Genomic DNA, 14,409 nt, shown 5'->3' on the forward strand with positions numbered 1-14,409 from the left:
TAGTGTCCTTCTTACTATGTAAAGGGTGTGTAGGCAACATCAGTACTGCACTGGGGCATTAATAATAACATGACAAACAGAAATGTTCTGTAAAGATTTGTAGGCCTTAAAGTATAACTAAAGTTTTGGATAGAGTGGAGAGGGATTAGAAAAGTTTTTTTATTGCTGTTTGTGCCCCTGTTATGGACATTCACCCCCTCTATTTGTCCTGTTTACCATTATCATTGAAAATTAAAGTAAAGAAAAGCCCAAAGTTTGAGTTGTGCCCAGAAAAGTAATAGAGTGGAAATCTTCCAATGGGGACACTAAGTTCTGGTGACCAGGGATTTCCTCTCACTTCCTGTTTGACTATGGGACAGGAAGTGAGCGGAAATCTCCCCAATGGCACCATAGGGTGCCGTGGCCATGGGTTGTAAAATGAAACAACTCTTTTTATATTCTTTGCAACCTATTGATTGCAGTAAAGTCTTTGAATTGTGTGGACAAGAGGAATTTTTGATTCCTGGCCGAAGGGTGAGTGCTGCTGTGGAACTAGAAGGGCCAGCCTGGAAGCCAGCTAGGAATCGTTTTTAACAGCGGGGATTGCAGTGTCAGTGGAAACCAGCATCAGTGGAGATCATACAAGGCTTTCATTTAAACCCCTTGAGGTGAGAGGCTTGGGAGACAGGGGCACTTTGGAGCACAATTTTGTGGTGGATTGTGAATTGGAGCACCTATACTTAATCAGCACTGATTGTTTGATTATCTGCACTTCTTTTTGGACTATATTTGCGGATTTGCACTTAGTGACTTTGATTGCACAATTATTTATTAATATATCATGTTTCAGATACATTATTGAATACTATTTGTTGCACTTTATGATCATCATATTTATTTATTTATACATTATTGCACATTGGCAGACCTGGATTAGGTTGATTATTGCTATTAATTTATGTAGTATTCATTATCCTATAATTTATGTTTTATTCATCATTGCCTTATTAGATTTATTTTATATCTAATAATTGCTCATCATTATTCTTCCTCTTCTGTGGCCTTTTTTTAACAATAATTGTTATTACATTTTGCACAGAGACTCATAATATTAGTATTTTGCATTAATTAATAATTTATTTTTATTAATATTAGGTAGATGTTGTGATTTTATTAATATTTTTTATTGAGTTATTTCTATTTCATCCTCACGGGATTGACCTTTATTATCACACACTTGGTGATATTTGTTATATCACCCTGGTGGTCCTTATTTATAACAACATCACTCAAGCCTACCCCCCCCCCCCCCCCCCCTTTTTTCATCCCAATGATTTGTGGTGGGTGTCATTGACCAGGAGTGATACATATTTTCTGGCTCATTAGAACATTAGGCTTGTGACCATAGCAGGTTTCTGGAATTTATTTGCTTCATCGTTCGTTAATTACCTTGTTTATTAGCAAGCGCCATTGCCCTTCCCCCTATTTTTTCAAATCTACTTTTATACCATCATGATATGTTTTTTGGCTTACCATATTCACCTAATTTCCCAGGGTGAACCCCATGTATATATGTATTGTAATAGGGATGGAGGTGATGTTGGGGTGACACCAGACCTTATATTATGTTCATAGAGGGTGAAGAAGAACTAAGGAGTCTCCTAATGAAGGTGAAAGAGGAGAGCTGTCCTGAAATTGAGCATTTAGAAAACTAAGATCATGGCAACTGGTCCCATCACTCCTTGGCAAATAGAAGGAGAAAAATGGAACAGTTGTCAGATTTTATCATCCTAGGCTCCAAAATCACAGAAGACGGTGACTGGAGCCATGAAATTAAGAGACATTTGCTTCTTGGAAGGAAAGCAATGGTAAACCTAGACAACATTATAAAAAGCAGAGAGATCACCTTACCAACAAAGTGCTGTATAGTCAAAGCTATAGTATTCTCAGTATTAACCTATGGCCAGGGCCGTCTTTACCGTAGGGCAAAAGGGGAAGCTGCCCAGGGCCCAGTCATTGCTGGGGGCCCAAAGCTGTTGCCCCTATAGACCGCACTGCCCATACTCTCCAACTGTCAGTAAGCTCAGAAAAATCAAAGTTGCAGCATGGTCGGAACAGCTTGGGATTGCTGTCTGCGCAGACTGGAATCTTCGCCCCCTGTACCACCCCCTGCCTCTCTCCCCCGTGGTTTTGCGGGCACTCTCCTGAATGAAGGGACATCCCTAAGACGGGGCCTCCTGTTGGATGTAGGAGCGGATGGGGCGGGGATGTACCCGACCTATGAGATCACACCCGCTGGAAAGTGTGTAGTGTGATAGTACGCTGAGGAGATAAGCCGAGTCCTGAGCTAGTGTGTCCGGTCTGCGGAGGTAAATTCATTTGCAGGCATCTCTATGCTAAGTCTGCTGAGTTACTGCAGCTTAGCATAGAAGTGCTGCATGTTTGCTGACAAATGGGAAGATAGCATCTTTTTCATGTAGCGCTGGGAGAAATTAATGGGTTTATTACAGGTTGTCACTGCCTCCAGGTTTTTACTGCCCCCTAACTAGTGTGTACCCTCCTGACCCTGTATGTTTCTCCACCCCTGTACTGTGCCCTCTTGACCTCCGTAGTGTTCCCTCCTCATCCCTGTAATGTGCCCCCCCCCACCCCTGTACTGTGCTCTCCTGACCTCTGTACTGTGCCCTCCTGACGCCTGTACTGTGCCCTTCTGACCCACGTACTGTGCTCTTATGACCCCGTACTGTGCCCTCCCAGCCCCTGTACTGTGCCTTCCTGATGCCCATACTGTCCCATCCCCATACTCTTACCTCCTGAACCCCTTGTACTTTGCCCTCACTCTCTGCATTGTGCCCAGCACTCTTCTGACCCCTTTTACTGTGACATGCTGACCCCCCTGTACTGTTCTCTCTAGACTCCCTGTGATCTGCCCTTGTGACGCTCAGTCTTTTGCCCTGGTGTGTCCCAGTCCTCTGCCCTGCTAAACCCTGAAAACTGCCCTTTGCTCTAATTAACTCCATACACTGCTCTACATCCCACTGACATCTGTACACTGTCTTGTTGACCCCTTTCCTCTGCCCTACTGACCCCCTATCCTCTGTCCTGTCATCTCATATCCTCTGCCCTACTTTTCTATGTACAGTGTCCTATCCACTACTGACATGTGTACACTGCCCTTCATCCCAAGGTTAAGCTCACACTTGAGTGGGTTTGAGGCCCGCATCTGCTGGGTACAACAGCCCATTTATTTGTATGGGGAGCTGTGCCTGCATTTTAAGGGAAAATAAAAAAGGAGCCTGCACCTTTTTTTAAATGTAGCCACAGGGAAGTCACATGGTGCTTTTGCACCATGCCATTTCCCTGCGGTTCCTGTATCCCAACACTCGCTACCTGTTTCTGTAATTTATAATATATATATTTTGTGTCTGTTGACATGTTTTTGGTGTGTAAGTATAGCACTTATTGTTTTTCTGCTGGCATGTATGGAAAATAAATGGGTGCTAAAAGGATAAAAATGTCAAATAAATAAGTGAAATATAAAAAATGGTACTACAGCGCTACTACAATCTCAGGAGAAAAACCACACAGAGCAAAAATACCCAAATGATAAAGCTGCACACACAGGGCGGCGTACAGAACCTAATAAAAATAGTGAAACATAAGTGATGCGCTAATATCAACAATTGCTGCTGTAAGTACAAAATAGTACTAATGATACCACAAATAAATAAGACGGCCCTGACTATGGCTGGGAAAGTTGGACCATAAGTAAGGCTGAACACAGAAGAATTGATGCTTTTGAACTATGGTGAGAAGACTCTTGAAAGTCCCTTGGACGGCAAGAAGATCAAACCAGTCAATCCTGAAGGAAATCAACCCTGAATATTCACCGGAAGGACAGATTCTGAAGCTGAAACGCAAATATTCTGGCCACCAAATGCGAAGAAAGGACTCATTGGAAAAGACCCTGATGCTGGGAAACATGGAAGGAAAAAGGAGAAGAAGACGACAGAAAACAAGATGGATAGGTAGCATCATCGAAACAACGAACAAGAAGTTAAGCAAGCTCCGGGAGGCAGTGGAGGACAGAAAAGCCTGGCGCGCTATGGCCACAAATAGTCGGACATGACTAAACAACAACAATCTGTCTTGATAATCCACATCATCTGTTTAGTGTTTGCTTTACATAAAAAAACAAAGCTAGCTCATTATGCCTTTGGCTCCATGCACACAGAAGCTGATAAACTGCAGTTTATTGGCGTTTTGGCATTTTTTTAAAAAGCCCATAAACTCTATGTTAGCCTATGTGCTCATGCACACATGGGCGTTTTTTAGCTTTGGAGTTTATTGGCTTTTTTCTGAACGCCCGAAATTTGCGTTCAAGTGCTGTTTTTCGGCGGGGAAAAACGCCGAAAAACGCTAAAAAACTATGGCGCCAGCGTTTTTGAGCGTTTTTTTTTATCCATTGAAAAAAAAGAAAAACGCTACATTGAAAAACGCTAATAAACGCTATTGCAAAAACGCTAAAAAACATTGAAAGGCTCCCTGCAAAACTACTGTCGTTTTTTAATAGCTTTTTTTTAGCTTCTGTGTGGGGACAGATGAATGGATGGAGACGGATGAATGTGCCTTTGTGCCCTTGAATTCTGTGCCTTTGTTTTGCAGGTTTTGTTTTTATTTTTTGCAGGGATTTTACAACCACTTTATAGTGAACCTGCTGCTTTGCAGGTTCAAGGCCTAGCAAGCCCATCTATCCCTTACTTGGGTAAGCACTGCATTTATTTTCCTGTTCATACAATGCACAGACATAGGTGAGAAACACTGTGTGACCGTTTTAACCATGTGTAACCATCACACAGTGAACTGTGATAAAAATGATCCACGATCTACGTTTGGTAGAAATCCTATTTTGAACATTGTAAAAGCCGATCGTTTTCTGCTCTGTTACTTGTGCTCATGTTTTGCTCATTATGAAGAGTCATTTTCTCTCTGCATCTGGTGCAGATTGGATGAGATTTCCCTGTATTCTCGATGTAAATGCAAACTCTCATGAGTCCTTTAAATGTTACATATTAGTAGGTTACTCTGAAATCTGGGCCACACGCAGCTTTCATTTCAATTAAATGTTTAATACATCAAATTTTTTTTCATTGCACATTGCTCTGATCATCTAATCTGTTCTCAGTACAAAATAACATTTATTTTTCAATTTTTTTTACACATACTACATGAATATATGTATCACTTGAGCATAACAGAGTCAAATAACACACAAAGAGCAGGACAAATAAATATAGAATGGATATATAAGCAAATAATGAATGTAGTTGGGTGCGTAGTTAAAGCGGTATTATATCCAAAATCAAAAATGTAATATACTGCAGTTTATGAGATGTGGTGGCTGCATTGGTTTTCTTTTTCCACTCTGTTTTTACCTGGTGATCTGGCCAATAACACACCTCTGGATGAAGGAGCAACAGAGACACCTTTGAACAGCAGCATATGCATGCACACAGGGTGTGATGGTGTGCCTAGGCACACCCTAGTCACCACATGCGGCGTCAATTCCCCCTACTGCCCGGCCTCCTCTGTGCCCACCACCACAGAACTGCCGGTTTCCATCCTTTCCTGCTGGCTGCTGTGTTTACTATGCTTCAGTTTGTGAGGCTGCAGAGAAAGAGACTGGGCAATCTCCTCTGTCCTCAGTCCCTTTCTCTATCTCAAAAGTGAGACTTCCGGGGTCTGCTTAGATCCCTGATATTTATACAATGCCCCCCAACAGGACTTGTAAAAAGTATAATAATAAAAAATAAAAAACTATTGTAAAAAAAAATAATAGAAATAAAAAACTACTTACATTGTCCTCTGCCCTACTGACAATATGCAAAACAACAGCCAGGCAGCTATAAAGCTCACTAAGCTATACAAGTTTCTATCAGATGAAGTCAAATGGGAGATAGTCGCTATATAGAAGCTGAGATTCCTGATTGCTGAGATTCCTGATCTCAGCAATTTCATTACTGGTGTAATTAGAAAAAAAAATAAACTTTAATGGCTTCTATATAGCGACTATCTCCCATTTTCCTTCATCTGAAACTTGTATAGCTTAATGAGCTTTATAGCTGCCTGGCTGTTGTTTTGCATTCACATGAATTAACAAATAACTGACTTTATTGGCCCTGTTGATTGGTCCTGTGCTGATCACATGCACTCTCCCGAAAAAAAAAACTTTAGCGATATACACCAAATTAACCATGTGCAGAGTGCCTCCAAAGGCGCGTTCTTATCAAGAGATAGATTGGGGACACTAAAAGAAGAAGAGGATCACGGGAGACATGATCAAACAGCATTTTTACACAATGCAGGGGATTAACCTATTAGGCTCCACAGTGAGTATAACAGGCATGCTTTACTGCATATACAGACTGATTCTACTGTTGCGGGTTTAGTAACACGTTAACACTGACAGGCATGTTTACAGTGGTCAGCTTTGATTTGTTTATGTAAAACCTTTATCCCTAAAGGAAAAGTTATAAAATGTGAGCTGGAGTTCAGCTTCAATTTGTTAGTGTATTTAAATTTGCTAGTACATCTAACACCACTCTCCCAAGACTGACAATGCTGCTGTCCATAGGTGTGCCTATTGCATTAGGGTGTGCATCCCAGAGCTCAAACACACATGCATGTGTGTATATTGTCAGTAGGGCAGAGGACAGTGTAAGTAGTTTTTTATTTGGAGGGGTTCCAAATCATTTGGTGGAGGGGAAATTTCGGTGTGTTTTTTTTTTTCAGGGGTTAGGCTTGGCCTCTAATGCTGCGTACACACGGCCGTTTTTCGGCATAAAAAAAATGACATTTTTCAGCATGTCCAAAAAACGTAATTTTTCCAACTTCATGATTAAAAACGATGTTGCCCAATGCCCGATGTTGACGTACAACACGTACGACGGCACTCTGAAGGGGAAGTTCTATTCTCCTTTGGGCTGCTTTTAGCTGATTCCGTGTTAGTAAAAGACGATTCGCGCTTTTTTGTCTGTTACAGCGTGATGAATGTGCTTACTCCATTATGAACGGTAGTTTTACCAGAACGAGCACTCTCGCTTCTGGGCATGCGCGGGTTTAAAACGTTGTTTTAGCCCACACACGAACATTTTTTACAACCCGAAAAACGACATTTTAAAAAAACTACATTAAAAAATGCAGCATGTTCAAATTTTTTTTTTACGTTTTTCAGAAGCCGAAAAACGATGTGAAGCCCACACACGATGATTTTAAATTACGTTTTTAAAAATGTCATTTTTTTTTAGGCGTCAGCATACCAAGACATTTTGGACAATTTTATGCTTCCAATTTTGTGGGAACAGTTTGGGGATGGCCCCTTCCTGTTCCAACATGACTGCGCACCAGTGTACAAAGCAAGGTCCATAAAGACCTGGATGAGCAAATTTGGGGTGGAGGAACTTGACTGGTCTGCATAGAGTCCTGATCTCAACCTGATAGAACACCTTTGTGCCAGGTTTTCTCATCCACATCAGTGCCTGACCTCACAAATGTGCTTCTGGAAGAATGGTCAAACATTCCCATAGACACTCCTAAACCTTGTGGACGGCCTTCCCAGAAGAGTTAAAGCTGTTGTAGCTACAAAGGGTGGACCAACTCAATATTGAACCCTACGGATTAAGACTGGGCTGCCATTAAATTTCATGTGCGTGTAAAGGCAGGTGTCCCAATACTTTTGACAATATAATGTATGTATACTATTGTAAGTCTTGCCGTCCCAGTTCATCTGATATGCTACTGGAGTCATTCTGATATTTTATTAGCAGAGATTTCTGCCATTACCAAGATTGGCAGATGGACATTCTAGGATCGTTTGTAAAATGATCACCAAGAATCGGCTGCTACATTACGGGGCAGATCCACAAAAGAATTACGCCGGCGTATCTATTGATACGCCGGCGTAATTTTAAATTTCCCACGTCGTATCTTTGTTTTGTATCCACAAAACAAGATACGGCGGCATCTCGGGTCGATCCGACAGGCGTACGTCTTAGTACGCCGTTGGATCTAAGATGCAATTTTTCGACGGCCGCTAGGTGGGATTTGCGTAGAATGACGTCACCGTCGGAAGCATTGGCTTGTTCCGGGTTAATTTCGAGCATGCACACTGGGATACCCCCACGGACGGCGCATGCGCAGTTAAAAAAAAACATAGTTTACGTCGGGTCACGACGTATTTATAAAAAACACGCCCCCATCACAGAGATTTGAATGGCGCTCCCTTACGCCGCCAAAGATACACTACGCCGCCGTAACTTACGGCGCAAATTCTTTGAGGATTCGAAAAAAAAAATAAGTTACGGCGGCGTAGTGTATCTTAGATACGCTGCGCCTGGTGGATTCTTGCGCAAAGGTACGTGGATCTGCCCCTAAATGTCAGGAAACCATCATCTGATGGAGAAGGTGTTATGTGCGGCTTCCTGATCTCAGCAATTTCATTACTGGTGTATTTAGAAAAAAAAAAAAACTTTAATGGCTTCCATATAGCGACTATCTCCCATTTTCCTTCATCTGATAGAAACTTGTATAGCTTAATGAGCTTTATATCTGCCTGGCTGTTGTTTTGCATTCACATGAATTAACAAATAACTGACTTTACAATCTAATCAGCATTCACATTCTTTCTGCATTACTAATTGCAATCTGCACACTCACTTGAGTACTTTTGATTGCTATCAAATTTATTCATAAAAGAAATCCTGCCCTGAACTCTGCACAGCTCTGAGCTCAGCAGAAGAACGTGACGCAAGGCGTTGTGTTGTTGTTGTATGGTAACCTGTAGCAACACATCACAGCTTTCACTAGGCTGTCTACAGCACACCGATAAGGGCTTTCCCTTTGGGGACAATGTAAGATGAATACATACAGTATATTGCTACTAAGCACATAGTTGCAAACAATTGGAAATTATTAGGAGGGGCACCTTCAGGGGCTCAAGAAGGTTGTGGTTGATAAAGTGGGGATGGCACATGGCTTGTGGAAATTGATTAAATTCTCTGCGGACCTGATTTCTCCTCATCTCCCCTTACTTCATCTCTTGCATTGCCCATTATTCCCACCAGGTGCAACAATCCCCAGCAGTTCTCTTGGTGGACCGCTAATGGCTTTGTCGATATCCACTCTTTATTTACCCCCACTAGGATAGTGACATTTGATGCTCCTCTCATGATATTCTCCTGCGAGAACATTATAGTTACCTACAGCTTCAGCACTTTCTCCAGCAGCTTATAAAATCTCGACCTACCCCATACACCTTGACCCCCTTTGAAAGCCTCTGTAGAGCCCGACCTCAATCCACAGGCTTGATAGCATTGATTTATTCATCAATAATCCTCTCTAAAAAAAACACAGTTGAGGCCTTATCATCTTCAGTGGGAGGCAGAGATGGGGAGGACTGACAGATCATGACTATAGCATTATCTAGTGGTCATCAACCCTGTCCTCGGGGCCCACTAATGCCTCGTACACACGGTCAGACTTTTGACCATGCAAAAGTCTACCGTGAGTCTGTCGGAAGTCCGGCGGAAAGATAAAGAACGGGTTATCTATCTAAGGTCCGTCGGACTTCCGACCAAAAAAGTCTGATGGAGGCTACAGACGGCTCAACTTTCCGAGAAAAAAAGCCCGTCTAACTTTTTTTATCGGAAAGTCCGACCGTGTGTACGAGCATTACAGGCCAGGTTTGCAAGATAACTGAAATACATCACAGGTGATATCATTATCTTCCCAAGGTAATACATAAAAACTGGCCTGTTAGTGGGCCCTGGGGACAGGAGTTGATGAACACTGATCTAAAGCGTCATACACAGGATCGGACTTCAAACAAACTTTGCCGTGGATTTTTGTTTGAAGGGAGTTGGCTGGGTACACCCATAGCATACACACGGCAGGACTTTTCTGCAAACTTTCCCAAAACTTTCCCGACATCACGTGGTTTTTCTGCTCTTTTCTTCTCTTCACCGACACCCTTTGGTCAACTTCTGCTATTGTTGGTTGATTTTAACATTGGTTCTGGGCATGCGTGTTTGTACTTCGGACAAAAGTCCGATGGATTGCCATACACATGATAGGACTTTGCACCATAGGAATTTTGTTGCTGAAAAGTTTGTCCGTTTGCAGAGCGAACTTTTGTCTGATGAAAACCGAAAAACTTTGTTCGATTGAGCATACACACAGTGCGATTTTTTGAAAACTTGCTAACTTTTAAGTTTGTTTTCAAAAAGTCCTACTGTGTGTATGGGGCTTTAGTGTTCAAAAAATGTTCTTATTCTGGAAAATGCTTACAAGATACTTTTCAGGTCCTATTACACACTGGCTAGGCTGGCTAGTTTTATCCCAGCCTACTCTCCTCTTTGCTTCCGAGAATATTCCCAGGAGGGCACTATGGCGCACATTTGGTGGACATGTCCAAAGGTATGCAGGTTATGGGTCAGAGTCTACTCTCTTCTCCACAACTTATTTCATACTAATCTCATAGGGACCCCTATGAAGCTCTTCTTTGCAAACCGATTGCAGAATTGCTTTGTCCGGAGCGTCAGCTAGCGCTGCATCTTTTTACTGCAACCAAGTTAACTATAGCAAGAGCATGGAAGACACCTGTACTTAGTTTTGAGGCGGATAAAACCAGTATAGGCCCATACACACGATCAGACTTTTTGACAACAAACTTCAAAATGACCAGGTTTTTCTGAAAATCCGACCGTGTGTACGCTCCATCGGACAAACTTTTTCGGTTTTCATCGGACAAACTTTTCTGCAACAAAAGTCCATTGGTGCAAAGTCCGATCGTGTGTACAGAAATCCATTGGACTTAAGTCCTAAGTACAAACACGCATGCTCAGGACCAATGCAAAAGATCAACCAGAAATAGTAGAAGTTGCCCAAAGTGTGGCACTAAACAGCAGAAAAAACAGGTAGTATGTCAATTACGTCACTACGTTCATATTTGTTGGCTGAAAAAGTCCTGCCGTGTGTATGTATGCCATGTTCACGGCCAACGCCCTGTGAACAAAAATCCATGGAAAAGTTTTTTTGGAGTCCGATCGTGTGTATGAGGCTTAAAGGCCCATACACACGATAGGACTTTTTGACAACAAACTTCAAAATTAGCAGGTTTTTCAAAAAATCAGACCGTGTGTGCGCTCCATCGGACGAACTTATTCGGTTTTCATTGGACAAAAGTTCGCTCTGCAAACAGACAAACTTTCCGGCAACAAAAGTCCTATGGTGCAAAGTCCTGCCGTGTGTACAGAAATCCATCGGACTTAAGTCCAAAGTACAAACACACATGCTCAGAACCAATGCAAAAGATCAGACAACAATACAGAAGTTGACCAAAGGGTGGCGGTAAAGAGCTGAAAAACCACGTGATTTTGGGAACGTTTGCTGAAAAAGTCCTGCCGTGTGTATGCATACCAAGTACACGGCCAACGCCCTTCGAACAAAAATCCACGGGAACGTTTTTTTTAAATCCAATTGTGTTTGAGAGACTTTAAGGCCCATGCACACGGTTGGACTTTTTGACAACAAACTTCAAAATGAGCAGGTTTTCAAAAAAAATAGACCGTGTGTAAGCTACATCGGACAAACTTTTTCGGTTTTCATCGGACAAAAGTTCGCTCTGCAAACGGACAAACTTTTCGGCAACAAAAGTCCTACGGTACAAAGTCCTATCGTGTGTACAGAAGTCCATCAGACTTTAGTCCACAGTACAAGCACGCATGCACAGAACCAATGTTAAAATCAACCAACAATAGCAGAAGTTGACCAAAGGGTGTCAGTAAAGAGCAGAAAAGAGCTGAAAAACCATGTGATGTTGGGAAAGTTTTGGGAAAGTTTGCATAAAAGTCCTGCCGTGTGTATGCTATTGGTGTGCCTGGCCAACTCCCTTTGGATAAAAATCCACGGAAAAGTTTGTTTGAATTCCGATCGTGTGTATGAGGATTTAGAGGCTTTAGATTGCCCTGTATTTGGCTCCATCCATCTTCCCATCAACCTGACCTGTCTGGTGTGTTCCTTGGCATTCACGATACTGTTTGTTCTCTAAGGTCCTCTAACAAACCTCTAAGGGCTTCACAGAACACCTGTATTTATACTGAGAATAATCAAAAAAGGGAGAGTATCGCCTCAATTACAACCAATAAATGGTGTATAGTGTGCCATCATCCAGAAATATACTTGGAAAAATTTGATCAATGAGTATAGGAGAAAAGGCTGCTTGGGACCTAATATCCAACCATAGTCATTGGTCAGGTGTGTTGGCTAGGATTTTCAAGGCACTAATAACATAACCATAAGATAATGTAAAAAGAACATTTATTAACATAAAACAATATACAAATTTAAAAACATAAGGGACAGGCCCCACATATCAGAAAGGCAATTGTAATAAAAAATAAATAAATTACAATTGCCTTTCTGATATGTGGGGCCTGTCCCTTATGTTTTTAAATTTGTATATTGTTTTATGTTAATAAATGTTCTTTTTACATTATCTTATGGTTATGTTATTAGTGCCTTGAAAATCCTAGCCAACACACCTGACCAATGACTATGGTTGGATATTAGGGCTCTTTCACACGTCCGTTCAGTTTTTCAGATCAGTTTTTTTTTCATCAGTTGATCCGTTTTTCCATCAGTTTTTCGTCAGTTTTTCGTCAGTTTTTCGTCAGTTTTTCGTCAGTTTTTCATCAGTTTTTCATCAGTTTTTCATCAGTTTTTCATCAGTTTTTCATCCGTTTTTGCATCAGTTTTTGCATCAGTTTTTCCATCCGTTTTTTCATCCGTTTTTTTTTTTTTTGGGGGGCTTTTTACATAGAAAAACGGATGTTAGCGGAACGGATGATAAACGGATCATCCGTTAACGTCCGTTTTTAGTCCGTTCCGTTTTTTAGACGGAAGAAAAATAGGGTTTTCTTCCGTCCAAAAAAACGGAACTGAACGCAGACGGATGCTAACGGACGTTAGCGGATGCTCATCCGCTAACGGACGCTAGCCCATAGGGAAGCATTGCGGTCCGTTAACGGACGTCCAAAAAACGGACGAACGGAACGGACGTGTGAAAGAGCCCTTAGGTCCCAAGCAACCTTTTCTCCTATACTCATTGATCTCATTTTTCCTATACTGAGAATAAATTACACACAGGTGGACTATTAACTAATAAGGAAACTTTTGAAGGCAATTGGTACCACTAGATTTTAGTTAGGGGTATCAGAGTAAAGGGGGCTAAATATAAATGCACCCCACACTTTTCAGATATTTATTTGTAAAAAATAATTGAAAACCATTTAAAATTTTCCATCCACTTCACAATTATGTGCCACTTTGTGTTGGTTTATCACATAAAATTCCAATAAAATAAATTTACGTTTTTGTCTGTAACATGACAACATGTGGAAAATTTCAAGGGGTATGAATACTTTTTCAAGGCACTGTATATCTTCTTCAAAGGTTTACACATTGTAAATCTCAGGAATAAATGTATTTTTTTGGGCAGACATCTCACCACGTCTACATGTGATCAGTAGTTAATGCATTGATTTTTCAGTCTGTGCGACTGCCGGAAGCAGGATTAATTACAAACGTTACCAAATAAAGACACATTTATTCTGCAGGAATCTAGTGATTAATGCCCAGCTCCACGCTCAGCCTGTGCCCTGCTGGATCAGCAAGCATCACTATTGACTTCTTTATCCTCCGTGAAGCTGTCTAGACTGGAATAGAGCAACAATAGTGAACCGCACAAACCAGGAGAATGGCACGGGCAAATGAAATGCATGGCAAGCCTCAATACATCCGCTTTTTGGCTGCATTAGACAATGAGTGTTCTTATTTTGTAATAGTACAAAGTGTACAACAACCAATCAGAAATCACCTTTCATTAGCTTTATAATTCCAGCAATTGAATGCAGATATTCAATTTGTGGTATCAGACTACTGACATAGGTACTATGACGTCAAATCAGCCACTTATGTTTACTCAAAATGTACATGAGAAGTCTGTGCTAAAAAAAAAATGCTAAAAGCTTCGAAATAACCTTGACAGTTGCTGCATGAAAATCACAGAATACTTTTCACATTTTCAAACACAATGGCCCGGATTCACAAAGCACTTACGCCGACGTATAACAAGTTATGCCGACGTAAGTGCAAATGTGCGCCGTCGTATCTGTGCGCAAGACCCACAAACAGAGATGCGCCTAAAACCAGGCTACACCCCGCCGACGTATCTTGCTTATGCCGGCGTAGAGTGGGCTCACATTTAGGCTGGGAGCATGGTGCCGCTCCCATTGATTAGTCATTCAAATATGCAAATGAGGGAAATACGGCGATTTTACGAACCTGCGTGCGCCCGTCGCAGGCTACGAGAGG

Source organism: Rana temporaria, chromosome 1 (assembly GCF_905171775.1).
Source record: "Rana temporaria chromosome 1, aRanTem1.1, whole genome shotgun sequence".
In the NCBI taxonomy this organism is placed as follows: domain Eukaryota; kingdom Metazoa; phylum Chordata; class Amphibia; order Anura; family Ranidae; genus Rana; species Rana temporaria.